This window comes from Leuresthes tenuis, unplaced genomic scaffold (assembly GCF_036924035.1).
Source record: "Leuresthes tenuis unplaced genomic scaffold, fLeuTen1.0.hap1 SCAF_1, whole genome shotgun sequence".
NCBI lineage: Eukaryota > Metazoa > Chordata > Actinopteri > Atheriniformes > Atherinopsidae > Leuresthes > Leuresthes tenuis.
In genome coordinates, this window is record NW_027325355.1 from 25769651 (window position 1) to 25792168 (window position 22518).

Below are 22518 nucleotides of genomic sequence, written 5' to 3' on the forward strand. Positions count from 1 at the left end.
AAACCTAAACAGAACATTATCGTTGACCGGAAACGGAACATTATCGTGAAACCGAACATTATCGTGGACCAGAAACACAACATTATCGCTGACCAGAAACGGAACATTATCGTGAAACAGAAACACAAAATTATCGTGGACCAGAGACGGAACATTACCGTGGACCAGAAATGGAACATTACCGTGAAACCGAACATTATCGTCGATCAGAGACGGAACATTACCGTGAAACCGAACATTATCGTCGACCAGAAATCGAACATTATCGTGGACTAGAGACAGAACATTACCGTGGACCAGAAATGGAACATTACCGTGAAACCGAACATTACCATGGACCAGATACGGAACATTATTGTGGACCAGAGACGGAACATTACCGTGGACCAGAACATTACCGTGGACCAGAACATTACCGTCAAACCGAACATTATCGTCAAACCGAACATTATCGTGGACCAGAGACCGAACATTACCGTGAAACCGAACATTACCGTGGACCAGAGACCGAACATTACCGTGAAACCCAACATTACCGTGAAACCAAAACAGAAAATTACCGTGGACCAGAGACAGAACATTACCCTGAAACCGAAACAGAACATTATCGTGGACCAGAAACGGAACATTACCGTGAAACATAAACACAACATTATCGTGGACCAGAAACGGAACATTACCGTGAAAATGAAACACAACATTAGCGTGGACAAGAGACAGAACATTACCGTGAACCAGAGACAGAACATTACCGTGAAACAGAAACAGAACATTAGCATGGACCAGAGACAGAACATTACCGTGAAACAGAAACACAACATTATCGTGGACCAGAAACGGAACATTACCGTGAAACAGAAACAGAACATTAGCGTGGACCAGAGACAGAACATTACCGTGAACCAGAGACAGAAATTTACCGTGAAACAGAAAGACAACATTACCGTGGACCAGAGACAGAACATTACCGTGAAACGGAAACAGAACATTACCGTGAAACCGAAACAGAACATTATCGTGGACCAGAAACGGAACATTATCATGGACCAGAGACAGAACATTATCGTGGACCAAAGACAGAACATTATCGTGGACCAGAGACGGAAGATTACCGTGAAACCGAACATTATCGTGGACCAGACACAGAACATTACCGTGGACCAGAGACAGAACATTACCATGAAACCGAAACAGAACATTATCGTGGACCAGAAACGGAACATTACCGTGAAACAGAAACACAAAATTATCGTGGACCAGAAACGGAACATTACCGTGAAACAGAAACAGAACATTATCGTGGACCAGAGACGGAACATTACCGTGAAACCGAACATTATCTTGGACCAGAGATCGAACATTACCGTGGACGAGAGACAGAACATTACCGTGGACCAGAGACAGAACATTACTGTGGACCAGAGACCGAACTTTACCTTTAAACCGAACGTTACCGTGGACCAGAGACAGAACATTACCATGGACCAGAGACAGAACATTACCATGAAACAGAACATTATCATGGACCAGAAACGGAACATTACCGTGAAACAGAAACACAACATTATCGTGGATCAGAGAAGGAACATTACCGTGGACCAGAGACGGAACATTACCGTGAAACCGAAACAGAATATTATCGTGGACCAAAAAACGGAACATTACCGTGAAACCGAAACAGAACATTATCGTGGACCAGAGACGGAACATTACCGTGAAACTGAACATTATCGTGGACCAGAGATCGAACATTACCGTGGACCAGAGACAGAACATTAACGTGGACCAGAGACACAACATTACCGTGGACCAGAGACAGAACATTACTATGGACCAGAGACCGAACTTTACCTTGAAACCGAACATTACCGTGGACCAGAGACAGAACATTACCATGGACCAGAGACAGAACATTACCGTGAAAAAGAACATTATCATGGACCAGAAACGGAACATTACCGTGACACAGAAACACAACATTTTCGTGGACCAGAGACGGAATATTACCGTGGACCAGAGACGGAACATTACCGTGAAACCGAAACAGAACATTATCGTGGACCAGAGACGGAACATTACCGTGAAACCGAACATTATCATGGACCAGAGATCGAACATTACCGTGGACCAGAGACAGAACATTACCGTGGACCAGAGACAGAACATTACTGTGGACCAGAGAAAGAACATTACTGTGGACCAGAGACCGAACTTTACCTTGAAACCGAACATTACCGTGGACCGGAGACAGAACATTACCATGGACCAGGGACAGAACATTACCGTGAAACGGAACATTATCATGGACCAGAAACGGAACATTACCGTGAAACAGAAACAGAACATTATCGTGGACTAGAAACGGAACATTACCGTGAAACCGAAACAGAACATTATCGTGGACCAGAAATGGAACATTATCGTGGATCAGAGACAGAACATTATCGTGGACCAGAGACGGAACATTATCATGTACCAGAGACAAAACATTACCGTGAAACCTAAACAGAACATTATCGTTGACCGGAAACGGAACATTATCGTGAAACCGAACATTATCGTGGACCAGAAACACAACATTATCGCTGACCAGAAACGGAACATTACCGTGAAACAGAAACACAAAATTATCGTGGACCAGAGACGGAACATTACCGTGGACCAGAAATGGAACATTACCGTGAAACCGAACATTATCGTCGATCAGAGACGGAACATTACCGTGAAACCGAACATTATCGTCGACCAGAAATCGAACATTATCGTGGACTAGAGACAGAACATTACCGTGGACCAGAAATGGAACATTACCGTGAAACCGAACATTACCATGGACCAGATACGGAACATTACTGTGGACCAGAGACGGAACATTACCGTGGACCAGAACATTACCGTGGACCAGAACATTACCGTGAAACCGAACATTATCGTCAAACCGAACATTATCGTGGACCAGAGACCGAACATTACCTTGAAACCGAACATTACCGTGGACCAGAGACCGAACATTACCGTGAAACCCAACATTACCGTGAAACCAAAACAGAAAATTACCGTGGACCAGAGACAGAACATTACCGTGAAACCGAAACAGAACATTATCGTGGACCAGAAACGGAACATTACCGTGAAACATAAACACAACATTATCGTGGACCAGAAACGGAACATTACCGTGAAACAGAAACAGAACATTAGCGTGGACAAGAGACAGAACATTACCGTGAACCAGAGACAGAACATTACCGTGAAACAGAAACACAACATTACCGTGGACCAGAGACAGAACATTACCGTGAAACGGAAACAGAACATTACCGTGAAACCGAAACAGAACATTATCGTGCACCAGTAACGGAACATTATCATGGACCAGAGACAGAACAGTATCGTGGACCAAAGACGGAACATTACCGTGAAACCGAACATTATCGTGGACCAGAGATCGAACATTACCGTGGACCAGAGACAGAACATTACCGTGGACCAGAGACAGAACATTACCGTGGACCAGAGACAGAACATTACCGTGGACCAGAGACCGAACTTTACCTTGAAACCGAACATTACCGTGGACCAGAGACAGAACATTACCATGGACCAGAGACAGAACATTACAATGAAACAGAACATTATCATGGACCAAAAACGGAACATTACCGTGAAATAGAAACACAACATTATCGTGGACCAGAGACGGAACATTACCGTGGACCAGAGACGGAACATTACCGTGAAACCGAAAAAGAATATTATCGTGGACCAGAAACGGAACATTACCGTGAAACCGAAACAGAACATTATCGTGGACCAGAGACGGAACATTACCGTGAAACCGAACATTATCGTGGACCAGAGATCGAACATTACCGTGGACCAGAGACAGAACATTACCGTGGACCAGAGACAGAACATTACAGTGGACCAGAGACAGAACATTACCGTGGACCAGAGACAGAACTTTACCTTGAAACCGAACATTACCGTGGACCAGAGACAGAACATTACCATGAAACAGAACATTATCATGGACCAGAAACGGAAAATTACTGTGAAACAGAAACACAACATTATCGTGGACCAGAGACAAAATATTATCGTGGATCAGAAACGGAACATTACAGTGAAACCGAAACAGAACATTATCGTGGACCAGAGACGGAACATTACCGTGAAACCGAACATTATCGTGGACCAGAGATCGAACATTACCGTGGACCAGAGACAGAACATTACCGTGGACCAGAGACAGATCATTACCGTGGACCAGAGACAGAACATTACTGTGGACCAGAGACCGAACTTTACCTTGAAACCGAACATTACCGTGGACCAGATTCAGAACATTACCGTGAAACAGAACATTATCATGGACCAGAAACGGAACATTACCGTGGACCAGAGACGGAACATTACAGTGAAACCGAAACAGAACATTATCGTGGACCAGAAATGGAACACTACCGTGAAACCGAAACAGAACATTACCGTGGACCAGAGACAGAACATTACCGTGAAACTAAAACAGAACATTATCGTGGACCAGAAACGGAACATTATCGTGGACCAGAGAAAGAACATTAGCCCGGACCAGAAACGGAACATTACCGTGAAACAGAAACAGAACATTATCGTGGACCAGACACAGAACATTACCGTGGACCAGAGACAGAACATTACCGGGAAACCGAAACAGAACATTATCGTGGACCAGAAACGGAACATTACCGGGAAACCGAACATTATCGTGGACCAGAGATCGAACATTACCTTGGACCAGAGACAGAACATTACCGTGGACCAGAGACAGAACATTACCGTTTACCAGAGACATAACATTACCATGGACCAGAGACAGAACATTACCGTGGACCAGAGACCGAACTTTACTTTGAAACCGAACATTACCGTGGACCAGAGACAGAATATTACCATGGACCAGAGACAGAACATTACCGTGAAAAAGAACATTATCATGCACCAGAAACGGAACATTACCGTGAAACAGAAAAAGAACATTATCGTGGACCAGAGACAGAACATTACCGTGGACCAGAAATGGAACATTACCGTGAAACCGAACATTACCATAGACCAGATACGGAACATTACTGTGGACCAGGGACGGAACATTATCGTGGACCAGAACATTATCGTGAAACCGAACATTATCGTGAAACCGAACATTACCGTGGACCAGAGACCGAACATTACCGTGAAACCGAAACAGAACATTATCGTGGACCAGAAACGGAACATTACCGTGAAACAGAAACACAACATTATCGTGGACCAGAAACGGAACATTACCGTGAAACAGAAACAGAACATTAGCGTGGACCAGAGACAGAACATTACCGTGAAACAGAAACACAACATTACCGTGAAAGAGAAACACAACATTACCGTGGACCAGAGACAGAACATTACCGTGAAACGGAAAGAGAACATCACCGTGAAACCGAAACAGAACATTACCGTGAAACCGAAACAGAACATTATCATGGACCAGAGACAGAACATTATCGTGGACCAAAGACGGAACATTATCGTGGACCAGAGACGGAACATTACCGTGAAACTGAACATTATCGTGGACCAGAGATCGAACATTACCGTGGACCAGAGACAGAACATTACCGTGGACCAGAGACAGAACATTTCCGTGGACCAGAGACAGAACATTACCGTTTACCAGAGACAGAACATTACCGTGGACCAGCGATAGAACATTACCGTGGACCAGAGACCGAACTTTACCTTGAAACCGAACATTACCGTGGACCAGAGACAGAATATTACCATGGACCAGAGACAGAACATTACCGTGTAAAAGAAAATTATCATGGACCAGAAACGGAACATTACCGTGAAACAGAAACAGAACATTATCGTGGACCAGACACAGAACATTACCGTGGACCAGAGACAGAACATTACCGGGAAACCGAGACAGAACATTATCGTGGACTAGAAACGGAAAATTACCGTGAAACAGAACATTATCGTGGACCAGAGATCGAACATTACCGTGGACCAGAGACAGAACATTACCGTTTACCAGAGACAGAACATTACCGTGGACCAGAGACAGAACATTACCGTGGACCAGAGACAGAACATTACCGTGGACCAGAGACAGAACATTACCGTGGACCAGAGACAGAACATTACCGTGGACCAGAGACCGAACTTTACCTTGAATTCGAACATTACCGTAGACCAGAGATAGAACATTACAATGAAACAGAACATTATCATGGACCAGAAACGGAACATTACCGTGAAACAGAAACACAAAATTATCGTGGACCAGAGACGGAACATTACCGTGGACCATAGACGGAACATTACCGTGAAACCGAAACAGAATATTATCGTGGACCAGAAACGGAACATTACCGTGAAACCGAAACAGAACATTATCGTGGACCAGAGACGGAACATTACCGTGAAACCGAACTTTATCGTGGACCAGAGATTGAACATTACCGTGGACCAGAGACAGAACATTACCGTGGACCAGAGACAGAACATTACAGTGGACCAGAGACAGAACATTACCGTGGACCAGAGACAGAACATTACCGTGGACCAGAGACCGAACTTTACCTTGAAACCGAACATTACCGTGGACCAGAGACAGTACATTACCATTGACCAGAGACAGAACATTACAATGAAACAGAACATTATCAAGGACCAGAAATGGAACATTACCGTGAAACAGAAACACAACATTATCGTTGACCAGAGACAGAATATTATCGTGGATCAGAAACGGAACATTACCGTGAAACCGAAACAGAACATTATCGTGGACCAGAGACGGAACATTACCGTGAAACCGAACATTATCGTGGACCAGAGATCGAACATTATCGTTGACCAGAGATCGAACATTACCGTGGACCAGAGACAGAACATTACCGTGGACCAGAGACAGAACATTACCGTGGACCAGAGACAGATCATTACCGTGGACCAGAGACAGAACATTACTGTGGACCAGAGACCGAACTTTACCTTGAAACCGAACATTACCGTGGACCAGAGACAGAACATTACCGTGAAACAGAACATTATCATGGACCAGAAACGGAACATTACCGTGGACCAGAGACAGAACATTACTGTGGACCAGAGACCGAACTTTACCTTGAAACCGAACATTACCGTGGACCAGAGACAGAACATTACCGTGAAACAGAACATTATCATGGACCAGAAACGGAACATTACCGTGGACCAGAGACAGAACATTACCGTGAAACAGAACATTATCATGGACCAGAAACGGAACATTACCGTGGACCAGAGACAGAACATTACCGTGGACCAGAGACCGAACTTTACTTTGAAACCGAACATTACCGTGGACCAGAGACAGAATATTACCATGGACCAGAGACATAACATTACCGTGAAAAAGAACATTATCATGGACCAGAAAAGGAACATTACCGTGAAACAGAAAAAGAACATTAGCGTGGACCAGATATGGAACATTATCGTGGACCAGAGACAGAACATTACCGTGAAACCGAACTTTATCGTGGACCAGAGATTGAACATTACCGTGGACCAGAGACAGAACATTACCGTGGACCAGAGACAGAACATTACAGTGGACCAGAGACAGAACATTACCGTGGACCAGAGACAGAACATTACCGTGGACCAGAGACCGAACTTTACCTTGAAACCGAACATTACCGTGGACCAGAGACAGTACATTACCATTGACCAGAGACAGAACATTACAATGAAACAGAACATTATCAAGGACCAGAAATGGAACATTACCGTGAAACAGAAACACAACATTATCGTTGACCAGAGACAGAATATTATCGTGGATCAGAAACGGAACATTACCGTGAAACCGAAACAGAACATTATCGTGGACCAGAGACGGAACATTACCGTGAAACCGAACATTATCGTGGACCAGAGATCGAACATTATCGTTGACCAGAGATCGAACATTACCGTGGACCAGAGACAGAACATTACCGTGGACCAGAGACAGAACATTACCGTGGACCAGAGACAGATCATTACCGTGGACCAGAGACAGAACATTACTGTGGACCAGAGACCGAACTTTACCTTGAAACCGAACATTACCGTGGACCAGAGACAGAACATTACCGTGAAACAGAACATTATCATGGACCAGAAACGGAACATTACCGTGGACCAGAGACAGAACATTACTGTGGACCAGAGACCGAACTTTACCTTGAAACCGAACATTATCGTGGACCAGAAACGGAACATTACCGTGAAACATAAACACAACATTATCGTGGACCAGAAACGGAACATTACCGTGGACCAGAGACAGAACATTACCGTGAAACAGAACATTATCATGGACCAGAAACGGAACATTACCGTGGACCAGAGACAGAACATTACGTGGACCAGAGACCGAACTTTACTTTGAAACCGAACATTACCGTGGACCAGAGACAGAATATTACCATGGACCAGAGACATAACATTACCGTGAAAAAGAACATTATCATGGACCAGAAAAGGAACATTACCGTGAAACAGAAAAAGAACATTAGCGTGGACCAGAGATGGAACATTATCGTGGACCAGAGACAGAACATTACCGTGAAACCCAAACAGAACATTATCGTGGACCAGAAACGGAACATTATCGTGAAACCGAACATTATCGTGGACCAGAGACTGAACATTACCGTGAAACAGAAACACAACATTACCGTGGACCAGAGACAGAACATTACCGTGAAACCGAAACAGAACATTACCGTGAAACATAAACGCAACATTACCGTGGACCAGAGACAGAACATTATCGTGGATCAGAGACAGAACATTATCGTGGACCAGAGACGGAACATTATCGTGGACCAGAGACAGAACATTACCGTGAAACCTAAACAGAACATTATCGTTGACCAGAAACGGAACATTATCGTGAAACCGAACATTATCGTGGACCAGAAATGGAACACTACCGTGAAACAGAAACAGAACATTATCGTGGATCAGAAACGGAACATTACCGTGAAACAAAAACACAACATTATCGTGGACCAGAAACGGAACATTACCGTGAAACAGAAACAGAACATTACCGTTGACCAGAGACAGAACATTACCGTGAAACTAAAACAGAACATTATCGTGGACCAGAAACGGAACATTATCGTGGACCAGAGAAAGAACATTATCGTGAAACCGAAACAGAACATTATCGTGGACCAGAAACGGAACATTACCGTGGAACCGAACATTATCGTTGACCAGACACAGAACATTACCGTTGACCAGAGACAGAACATTACCGGGAAACCGAAACAGAACATTATCGTGGACCAGAGACAGAATATTACCATGGACCAGAGAAAGAACATTACCGTGAAAAAGAACATTATCATGGACCAGAAACGGAACATTACAATGAAACAGAAACAGAACATTATCGTGGACCAGAGACGGAACATTATCGTGGACCAGACACAGAACATTACCGTGAAACCCAAACAGAACATTATCGTGGACCAGAAACGGAACATTATCGTGAAACCGAACATTATCGTGGACCAGACACAGAACATTACCGTGAAACCCAAACAGAACATTATCGTGGACCAGAAACGGAACATTATCGTGAAACCGAACATTATCGTGGACCAGAGACGGAACATTACTGTGGACCAGAGACGGAACATTACCGTGGACCAGAACATTATCGTGAAACCGAACATTATCGTGAAACCGAACATTACCGTGGACCAGAGACCGAACATTACCGTGAAACCGAAACAGAACATTATAGTGGACCAGAAACGGAACATTACCGTGAAACAGAAACACAACATTATCATGGACCAGAAACGGAACATTACCGTGAAACAGAAACAGAACATTAGCGTGGACCAGAGACAGAACATTACCGTGAAACAGAAACACAACATTATCGTGGACCAGAAACGGAACATTACTGTGAAACAGAAACAGAACATTACCGTGAAACAGAAACAGAACATTATCATGGACCAGAGACAGAACATTATCGTGGACCAAAGACGGAACATTATCGTGGACCAGAGACGGAACATTACCGTGAAACCGAACATTATCGTGGACCAGAGATCGAACATTACCGTGGACCAGAGACAGAACATTACCGTGGACCAGAGACAGAACATTTCCGTGGACCAGAGACAGAACATTACCGTTTACCAGAGACAGAACATTACCGTGGACCAGAGACAGAACATTACCGTGGACCAGAGACCGAACTTTACCTTGAAACCGAACATTACCGTGGACCAGAGACAGAATATTACCATGGACCAGAGACAGAACATTACAGTGAAAAAGAACATTATCATGGACCAGAAACGGAACATTACCGTGAAACAGAAACAGAACATTATCGTGGACCAGACACAGAACATTACCGTGGACCAGAGACAGAACATTACCGGGAAACCGAGACAGAACATTATCGTGGACTAGAAACGGAACATTACCGTGAAACCGAACATTATCGTGGACCAGAGATCGAACATTACCGTGGACCAGAGACAGAACATTACCGTTTACCAGAGACAGAACATTACCGTGGACCAGAAACGGAACATTGCCGTGAAACAGAAACACAACATTATCGTGGACCAGAAACGGAACATTACCGTGAAACAGAAACAGAACATTACCGTGGACCAGAGACAGAACATTACCGTGAAACTAAAACAGAACATTATCGTGGACCAGAAACGGAACATTATCGTGGACCAGAGAAAGAATATTACCGTGGAACTGAAACAGAACATTATCGTGGACCAGAAACGGAACATTACCGTGAAACCGAAACAGAACATTATCGTGGACCAGAAACGGAACATTACCGTGAAACATAAACACAACATTATCGTGGACCAGAAACGGAACATTACCGTGAAACAGAAACAGAACATTAGCGTGGACCAGAAACGGAACATTACCATGAAACAGAAACAGAACATTATCGTGGACCAGACACAGAACATTACCGTGGACCAGAGACAGAACATTACCGGGAAACTGAAACAGAACATTATCGTGGACCAGAAACGGAACATTACCGTGAAACCGAACATTATCGTGGACCAGAGATCGAACATTACCGTGGACCAGAGACAGAACATTAACGTGGACCAGAGACAGAACATTACCGTTTACCAGAGACAGAACATTACCGTGGACCAGAGACAGAACATTACCGTGGACCAGAGACCGAACTTTACTTTGAAACCGAACATTACCGTGGACCAGAGACAGAATATTACCATGGACCAGAGACAGAACATTACCGTGAAAAAGAACATTATCATGGACCAGAAAAGGAACATTACCGTGAAACAGAAAAAGAACATTAGCGTGGACCAGAGATGGAACATTATCGTGGACCAGAGACAGAACATTACCGTGAAACCCAAACAGAACATTATCGTGGACCAGAAACGGAACATTATCGTGAAACCGAACATTATCGTGGACAAGAGACTGAACATTACCGTGAAACAGAAACACAACATTACCGTGGACCAGAGACAGAACATTACCGTGAAACGGAAACAGAACATTACCGTGAAACAGAAACGGAACATTACCGTGGACCAGAGACAGAACATTATCGTGGATCAGAGACAGAAAATTATCGTGGACCAGAGACGGAACATTATCGTGGACCAGAGACAGAACATTACCGTGAAACCTAAAAAGAACATTATCATGGACCAGAAAAGGAACATTACCGTGAAACAGAAAAAGAACATTAGCGTGGACCAGAGATGGAACATTATCGTGGACCAGAGACGGAACATTACCGTGAAACCGAACTTTATCGTGGACCAGAGATTGCACATTACCGTGGACCAGAGACAGAACATTACCGTGGACCAGAGACAGAACATTACAGTGGACCAGAGACAGAACATTACCGTGGACCAGAGACAGAACATTACCGTGGACCAGAGACCGAACTTTACCTTGAAACCGAACATTACCGTGGACCAGAGACAGTACATTACCATTGACCAGAGACAGGACATTACAATGAAACAGAACATTATCAAGGACCAGAAATGGAACATTACCGTGAAACAGAAACACAACATTATCGTTGACCAGAGACAGAATATTATCGTGGATCAGAAACGGAACATTACCGTGAAACCGAAACAGAACATTATCGTGGACCAGAGACGGAACATTACCGTGAAACCGAACATTATCGTGGACCAGAGATCGAACATTATCGTTGACCAGAGATCGAACATTACCGTGGACCAGAGACAGAACATTACCGTGGATCAGAGAGAGAACATTACCGTGGACCAGAGACAGATCATTACCGTGGACCAGAGACAGAACATTACTGTGGACCAGAGACCGAACTTTACCTTGAAACCGAACATTACCGTGGACCAGAGACAGAACATTACCGTGAAACAGAACATTATCATGGACCAGAAACGGAGCATTACCGTGGACCAGAGACAGAACATTACTGTGGACCAGAGACCGAACTTTACCTTGAAACCGAACATTACCGTGGACCAGAGACAGAACATTACCGTGAAACAGAACATTATCATGGACCAGAAACGGAACATTACCGTGGACCAGAGACAGAACATTACCGTGAAACAGAACATTATCATGGACCAGAAACGGAACATTACCGTGGACCAGAGACAGAACATTACCGTGGACCAGAGACCGAACTTTACTTTGAAACCGAACATTACCGTGGACCAGAGACAGAATATTACCATGGACCAGAGACATAACATTACCGTGAAAAAGAACATTATCATGGACCAGAAAAGGAACATTACCGTGAAACAGAAAAAGAACATTAGCGTGGACCAGAGATGGAACATTATCGTGGACCAGAGACAGAACATTACCGTGAAACCCAAACAGAACATTATCGTGGACCAGAAACGGAACATTATCGTGAAACCGAACATTATCGTGGACCAGAGACTGAACATTACCGTGAAACAGAAACACAACATTACCGTGGACCAGAGACAGAACATTACCGTGAAACGGAAACAGAACATTACCGTGAAACAGAAACGCAACATTATCGTGGACCAGAGACTGAACATTACCGTGAAACAGAAACACAACATTACCGTGGACCAGAGACAGAACATTACCGTGAAACGGAAACAGAACATTACCGTGAAACAGAAACGCAACATTACCGTGGACCAGAGACAGAACATTATCGTGGATCAGAGACAGAACATTATCGTGGACCAGAGACGGAACATTATCGTGGACCAGAGACAGAACATTACCGTGAAACCTAAACAGAACATTATCGTTGACCAGAAACGGAACATTATCGTGAAACCGAACATTATCGTGGACCAGAAATGGAACACTACCGTGAAACAGAAACAGAACATTATCGTGGATCAGAAACGGAACATTACCGTGAAACAAAAACACAACATTATCGTGGACCAGAAACGGAACATTACCGTGAAACAGAAACAGAACATTACCGTTGACCAGAGACAGAACATTACCGTGAAACTAAAACAGAACATGATCGTGGACCAGAAACGGAACATTATCGTGGACCAGAGAAAGAACATTACCGTGAAACCGAAACAGAACATTATCGTGGACCATAAACGGAACATTACCGTGGAACCGAACATTATCGTTGACCAGACACAGAACATTACCGTGGACCAGAGACAGAACATTACCGGGAAACCGAAACAGAACATTATCGTGGACCAGAGACAGAATATTACCATGGACCAGAGAAAGAACATTACCGTGAAAAAGAACATTATCATGGACCAGAAACGGAACATTACAATGAAACAGAAACAGAACATTATCGTGGACCAGAGACGGAACATTATCGTGGACCAGAGACAGAACATTACCGTGAAACCCAAACAGAACATTATCATGGACCAGAAACGGAACATTATCGTGAAACCGAACATTATCGTGGACCAGAGACGGAACATTACTGTGGACCAGAGACGGAACATTACCGTGGACCAGAACATTATCGTGAAACCGAACATTATCGTGAAACCGAACATTACCGTGGACCAGAGACCGAACATTACCGTGAAACCGAAACAGAACATTAGCGTGGACCAGAGACAGAACATTACCGTGAAACAGAAACACAACATTATCGTGGACCAGAAACGGAACATTACTGTGAAACAGAAACAGAACATTACCGTGAAACAGAAACAGAACATTATCATGGACCAGAGACAGAACATTATCGTGGACCAAAGACGGAACATTATCGTGGACCAGAGACGGAACATTACCGTGAAACCGAACATTATCGTGGACCAGAGATCGAACATTACCGTGGACCAGAGACAGAACATTACCGTGGACCAGAGACAGAACATTTCCGTGGACCAGAGACAGAACATTACCGTTTACCAGAGACAGAACATTACCGTGGACCAGAGACAGAACATTACCGTGGACCAGAGACCGAACTTTACCTTGAAACCGAACATTACCGTGGACCAGAGACAGAATATTACCATGGACCAGAGACAGAACATTACAGTGAAAAAGAACATTATCATGGACCAGAAACGGAACATTACCGTGAAACAGAAACAGAACATTATCGTGGACCAGACACAGAACATTACCGTGGACCAGAGACAGAACATTACCGGGAAACCGAGACAGAACATTATCGTGGACTAGAAACGGAACATTACCGTGAAACCGAACATTATCGTGGACCAGAGATCGAACATTACCGTGGACCAGAGACAGAACATTACCGTTTACCAGAGACAGAACATTACCGTGGACCAGAAACGGAACATTACCGTGAAACAGAAACACAACATTATCGTGGACCAGAAACGGAACATTACCGTGAAACAGAAACAGAACATTACCGTGGACCAGAGACAGAACATTACCGTGAAACTAAAACAGAACATTATCGTGGACCAGAAACGGAACATTATCGTGGACCAGAGAAAGAATATTACCGTGGAACTGAAACAGAACATTATCGTGGACCAGAAACGGAACATTACCGTGAAACCGAAACAGAACATTATCGTGGACCAGAAACGGAACATTACCGTGAAACCGAACATTATCGTGGACCAGAGATCGAACATTACCGTGGACCAGAGACAGAACATTAACGTGGACCAGAGACAGAACATTACCGTTTACCAGAGACAGAACATTACCGTGGACCAGAGACAGAACATTACCGTGGACCAGAGACCGAACTTTACTTTGAAACCGAACATTACCGTGGACCAGAGACAGAATATTACCATGGACCAGAGACAGAACATTACCGTGAAAAAGAACATTATCATGGACCAGAAAAGGAACATTACCTTGAAACAGAAAAAGAACATTAGCGTGGACCAGAGATGGAACATTATCGTGGACCAGAGACAGAACATTACCGTGAAACCCAAACAGAACATTATCGTGGACCAGAAACGGAACATTATCGTGAAACCGAACATTATCGTGGACCAGAGACTGAACATTACCGTGAAACAGAAACACAACATTACCGTGGACCAGAGACAGAACATTACCGTGAAACGGAAACAGAACATTACCGTGAAACAGAAACGGAACATTACCGTGGACCAGAGACAGAACATTATCGTGGATCAGAGACAGAACATTATCGTGGACCAGAGACGGAACATTATCGTGGACCAGAGACAGAACATTACCGTGAAACCTAAACAGAACATTATCGTTGACCAGAAACGGAACATTATCGTGAAACCGAACATTATCGTGGACCAGAAATGGAACACTACCGTGAAACAGAAACAGAACATTATCGTGGATCAGAAACGGAACATTACCGTGAAACAAAAACACAACATTATCGTGGACCAGAAACGGAACATTACCGTGAAACAGAAACAGAACATTACCGTTGACCAGAGACAGAACATTACCGTGAAACTAAAACAGAACATGATCGTGGACCAGAAACGGAACATTATCGTGGACCAGAGAAAGAACATTACCGTGAAACCGAAACAGAACATTATCGTGGACCATAAACGGAACATTACCGTGGAACCGAACATTATCGTTGACCAGACACAGAACATTACCGTGGACCAGAGACAGAACATTACCGGGAAACCGAAACAGAACATTATCGTGGACCAGAGACAGAATATTACCATGGACCAGAGAAAGAACATTACCGTGAAAAAGAACATTATCATGGACCAGAAACGGAACATTACAATGAAACAGAAACAGAACATTATCGTGGACCAGAGACTGAACATTACCGTGAAACAGAAACACAACATTACCGTGGACCAGAGACAGAACATTACCGTGAAACGGAAACAGAACATTACCGTGAAACAGAAACGCAACATTATCGTGGACCAGAGACTGAACATTACCGTGAAACAGAAACACAACATTACCGTGGACCAGAGACAGAACATTACCGTGAAACGGAAACAGAACATTACCGTGAAACAGAAACGCAACATTACCGTGGACCAGAGACAGAACATTATCGTGGATCAGAGACAGAACATTATCGTGGACCAGAGACGGAACATTATCGTGGACCAGAGACAGAACATTACCGTGAAACCTAAACAGAACATTATCGTTGACCAGAAACGGAACATTATCGTGAAACCGAACATTATCGTGGACCAGAAATGGAACACTACCGTGAAACAGAAACAGAACATTATCGTGGATCAGAAACGGAACATTACCGTGAAACAAAAACACAACATTATCGTGGACCAGAAACGGAACATTACCGTGAAACAGAAACAGAACATTACCGTTGACCAGAGACAGAACATTACCGTGAAACTAAAACAGAACATGATCGTGGACCAGAAACGGAACATTATCGTGGACCAGAGAAAGAACATTACCGTGAAACCGAAACAGAACATTATCGTGGACCATAAACGGAACATTACCGTGGAACCGAACATTATCGTTGACCAGACACAGAACATTACCGTGGACCAGAGACAGAACATTACCGGGAAACCGAAACAGAACATTATCGTGGACCAGAGACAGAATATTACCATGGACCAGAGAAAGAACATTACCGTGAAAAAGAACATTATCATGGACCAGAAACGGAACATTACAATGAAACAGAAACAGAACATTATCGTGGACCAGAAACGGAACATTATCGTGGACCAGAGAAAGAACATTACCGTGAAACCGAAACAGAACATTATCGTGGACCAGAAACGGAACATTACCGTGGAACCGAACATTATCGTTGACCAGACACAGAACATTACCGTGGACCAGAGACAGAACATTACCGGGAAACCGAAACAGAACATTATCGTGGACCAGAGACAGAATATTACCATGGACCAGAGAAAGAACATTACCGTGAAAAAGAACATTATCATGGACCAGAAACGGAACATTACAATGAAACAGAAACAGAACATTATCGTGGACCAGAGACTGAACATTACCGTGAAACAGAAACACAACATTACCGTGGACCAGAGACAGAACATTACCGTGAAACGGAAACAGAACATTACCGTGAAACAGAAACGCAACATTATCGTGGACCAGAGACTGAACATTACCGTGAAACAGAAACACAACATTACCGTGGACCAGAGACAGAACATTACCGTGAAACGGAAACAGAACATTACCGTGAAACAGAAACGCAACATTACCGTGGACCAGAGACAGAACATTATCGTGGATCAGAGACAGAACATTATCGTGGACCAGAGACGGAACATTATCGTGGACCAGAGACAGAACATTACCGTGAAACCTAAACAGAACATTATCGTTGACCAGAAACGGAACATTATCGTGAAACCGAACATTATCGTGGACCAGAAATGGAACACTACCGTGAAACAGAAACAGAACATTATCGTGGATCAGAAACGGAACATTACCGTGAAACAAAAACACAACATTATCGTGGACCAGAAACGGAACATTACCGTGAAACAGAAACAGAACATTACCGTTGACCAGAGACAGAACATTACCGTGAAACTAAAACAGAACATGATCGTGGACCAGAAACGGAACATTATCGTGGACCAGAGAAAGAACATTACCGTGAAACCGAAACAGAACATTATCGTGGACCATAAACGGAACATTACCGTGGAACCGAACATTATCGTTGACCAGACACAGAACATTACCGTGGACCAGAGACAGAACATTACCGGGAAACCGAAACAGAACATTATCGTGGACCAGAGACAGAATATTACCATGGACCAGAGAAAGAACATTACCGTGAAAAAGAACATTATCATGGACCAGAAACGGAACATTACAATGAAACAGAAACAGAACATTATCGTGGACCAGAGACGGAACATTATCGTGGACCAGAGACAGAACATTACCGTGAAACCCAAACAGAACATTATCATGGACCAGAAACGGAACATTATCGTGAAACCGAACATTATCGTGGACCAGAGACGGAACATTACTGTGGACCAGAGACGGAACATTACCGTGGACCAGAACATTATCGTGAAACCGAACATTATCGTGAAACCGAACATTACCGTGGACCAGAGACCGAACATTACCGTGAAACCGAAACAGAACATTAGCGTGGACCAGAGACAGAACATTACCGTGAAACAGAAACACAACATTATCGTGGACCAGAAACGGAACATTACTGTGAAACAGAAACAGAACATTACCGTGAAACAGAAACAGAACATTATCATGGACCAGAGACAGAACATTATCGTGGACCAAAGACGGAACATTATCGTGGACCAGAGACGGAACATTACCGTGAAACCGAACATTATCGTGGACCAGAGATCGAACATTACCGTGGACCAGAGACAGAACATTACCGTGGACCAGAGACAGAACATTTCCGTGGACCAGAGACAGAACATTACCGTTTACCAGAGACAGAACATTACCGTGGACCAGAGACAGAACATTACCGTGGACCAGAGACCGAACTTTACCTTGAAACCGAACATTACCGTGGACCAGAGACAGAATATTACCATGGACCAGAGACAGAACATTACAGTGAAAAAGAACATTATCATGGACCAGAAACGGAACATTACCGTGAAACAGAAACAGAACATTATCGTGGACCAGACACAGAACATTACCGTGGACCAGAGACAGAACATTACCGGGAAACCGAGACAGAACATTATCGTGGACTAGAAACGGAACATTACCGTGAAACCGAACATTATCGTGGACCAGAGATCGAACATTACCGTGGACCAGAGACAGAACATTACCGTTTACCAGAGACAGAACATTACCGTGGACCAGAAACGGAACATTACCGTGAAACAGAAACACAACATTATCGTGGACCAGAAACGGAACATTACCGTGAAACAGAAACAGAACATTACCGTGGACCAGAGACAGAACATTACCGTGAAACTAAAACAGAACATTATCGTGGACCAGAAACGGAACATTATCGTGGACCAGAGAAAGAATATTACCGTGGAACTGAAACAGAACATTATCGTGGACCAGAAACGGAACATTACCGTGAAACCGAAACAGAACATTATCGTGGACCAGAAACGGAACATTACCGTGAAACCGAACATTATCGTGGACCAGAGATCGAACATTACCGTGGACCAGAGACAGAACATTAACGTGGACCAGAGACAGAACATTACCGTTTACCAGAGACAGAACATTACCGTGGACCAGAGACAGAACATTACCGTGGACCAGAGACCGAACTTTACTTTGAAACCGAACATTACCGTGGACCAGAGACAGAATATTACCATGGACCAGAGACAGAACATTACCGTGAAAAAGAACATTATCATGGACCAGAAAAGGAACATTACCTTGAAACAGAAAAAGAACATTAGCGTGGACCAGAGATGGAACATTATCGTGGACCAGAGACAGAACATTACCGTGAAACCCAAACAGAACATTATCGTGGACCAGAAACGGAACATTATCGTGAAACCGAACATTATCGTGGACCAGAGACTGAACATTACCGTGAAACAGAAACACAACATTACCGTGGACCAGAGACAGAACATTACCGTGAAACGGAAACAGAACATTACCGTGAAACAGAAACGGAACATTACCGTGGACCAGAGACAGAACATTATCGTGGATCAGAGACAGAACATTATCGTGGACCAGAGACGGAACATTATCGTGGACCAGAGACAGAACATTACCGTGAAACCTAAACAGAACATTATCGTTGACCAGAAACGGAACATTATCGTGAAACCGAACATTATCGTGGACCAGAAATGGAACACTACCGTGAAACAGAAACAGAACATTATCGTGGATCAGAAACGGAACATTACCGTGAAACAAAAACACAACATTATCGTGGACCAGAAACGGAACATTACCGTGAAACAGAAACAGAACATTACCGTTGACCAGAGACAGAACATTACCGTGAAACTAAAACAGAACATTATCGTGGACCAGAAACGGAACATTATCGTGGACCAGAGAAAGAACATTACCGTGAAACCGAAACAGAACATTATCGTGGACCAGAAACGGAACATTACCGTGGAACCGAACATTATCGTTGACCAGACACAGAACATTACCGTGGACCAGAGACAGAACATTACCGGGAAACCGAAACAGAACATTATCGTGGACCAGAGACAGAATATTACCATGGACCAGAGAAAGAACATTACCGTGAAAAAGAACATTATCATGGACCAGAAACGGAACATTACAATGAAACAGAAACAGAACATTATCGTGGACCAGAGACGGAACATTATCGTGGACCAGAGACAGAACATTACCGTGAAACCCAAACAGAACATTATCGTGGACCAGAAACGGAACATTATCGTGAAACCGAACATTATCGTGGACCAGAGACGGAACATTACTGTGGACCAGAGACGGAACATTACCGTGGACCAGAACATTATCGTGAAACCGAACATTATCGTGAAACCGAACATTACCGTGGACCAGAGACCGAACATTACCGTGAAACCGAAACAGAACATTATAGTGGACCAGAAACGGAACATTACCGTGAAACAGAAACACAACATTATCGTGGACCAGAAACGGAACATTACCGTGAAACAGAAACAGAACATTAGCGTGGACCAGAGAAAGAACATTACCGTGAAACAGAAACACAACATTATCGTGGACCAGAAACGGAACATTACTGTGAAACAGAAACAGAACATTACCGTGAAACAGAAACAGAACATTATCATGGACCAGAGACAGAACATTATCGTGGACCAAAGACGGAACATTATCGTGGACCAGAGACGGAACATTACCGTGAAACCGAACATTATCGTGGACCAGAGATCGAACATTACCGTGGACCAGAGACAGAACATTACCGTGGACCAGAGACAGAACATTTCCGTGGACCAGAGACAGAACATTACCGTTTACCAGAGACAGAACATTACCGTGGACCAGAGACAGAACATTACCGTGGACCAGAGACCGAACTTTACCTTGAAACCGAACATTACCGTGGACCAGAGACAGAATATTACCATGGACCAGAGACAGAACATTACAGTGAAAAAGAACATTATCATGGACCAGAAACGGAACATTACCGTGAAATAGAAAAAGAACATTATCGTGGACCAGACACAGAACATTACCGTGGACCAGAGACAGAACATTACCGGGAAACCGAGACAGAACATTATCGTGGACTAGAAACGGAACATTACCGTGAAACCGAACATTATCGTGGACCAGAGATCGAACATTACCGATGACCAGAGACAGAACATTACCGTTTACCAGAGACAGAACATTACCGTGGACCAGAAACGGAACATTACCGTGAAACAGAAACACAACATTATCGTGGACCAGAAACGGAACATTACCGTGAAACAGAAACAGAACATTACCGTGGACCAGAGACAGAACATTACCGTGAAACTAAAACAGAACATTATCGTGGACCAGAAACGGAACATTATCGTGGACCAGAGAAAGAATATTACCGTGGAACTGAAACAGAACATTATCGTGGACCAGAAACGGAACATTACCGTGAAACCGAAACAGAACATTATCGTGGACCAGAAACGGAACATTACCGTGAAACATAAACACAACATTATCGTGGACCAGAAACGGAACATTACCGTGAAACAGAAACAGAACATTAGCGTGGACCAGAAACGGAACATTACCATGAAACAGAAACAGAACATTATCGTGGACCAGACACAGAACATTACCGTGGACCAGAGACAGAACATTACCGGGAAACCGAAACAGAACATTATCGTGGACCAGAAACGGAACATTACCGTGAAACCGAACATTATCGTGGACCAGAGATCGAACATTACCGTGGACCAGACACAGAACATTACCGTGGACCAGAGACAGAACATTACCGTTTACCAG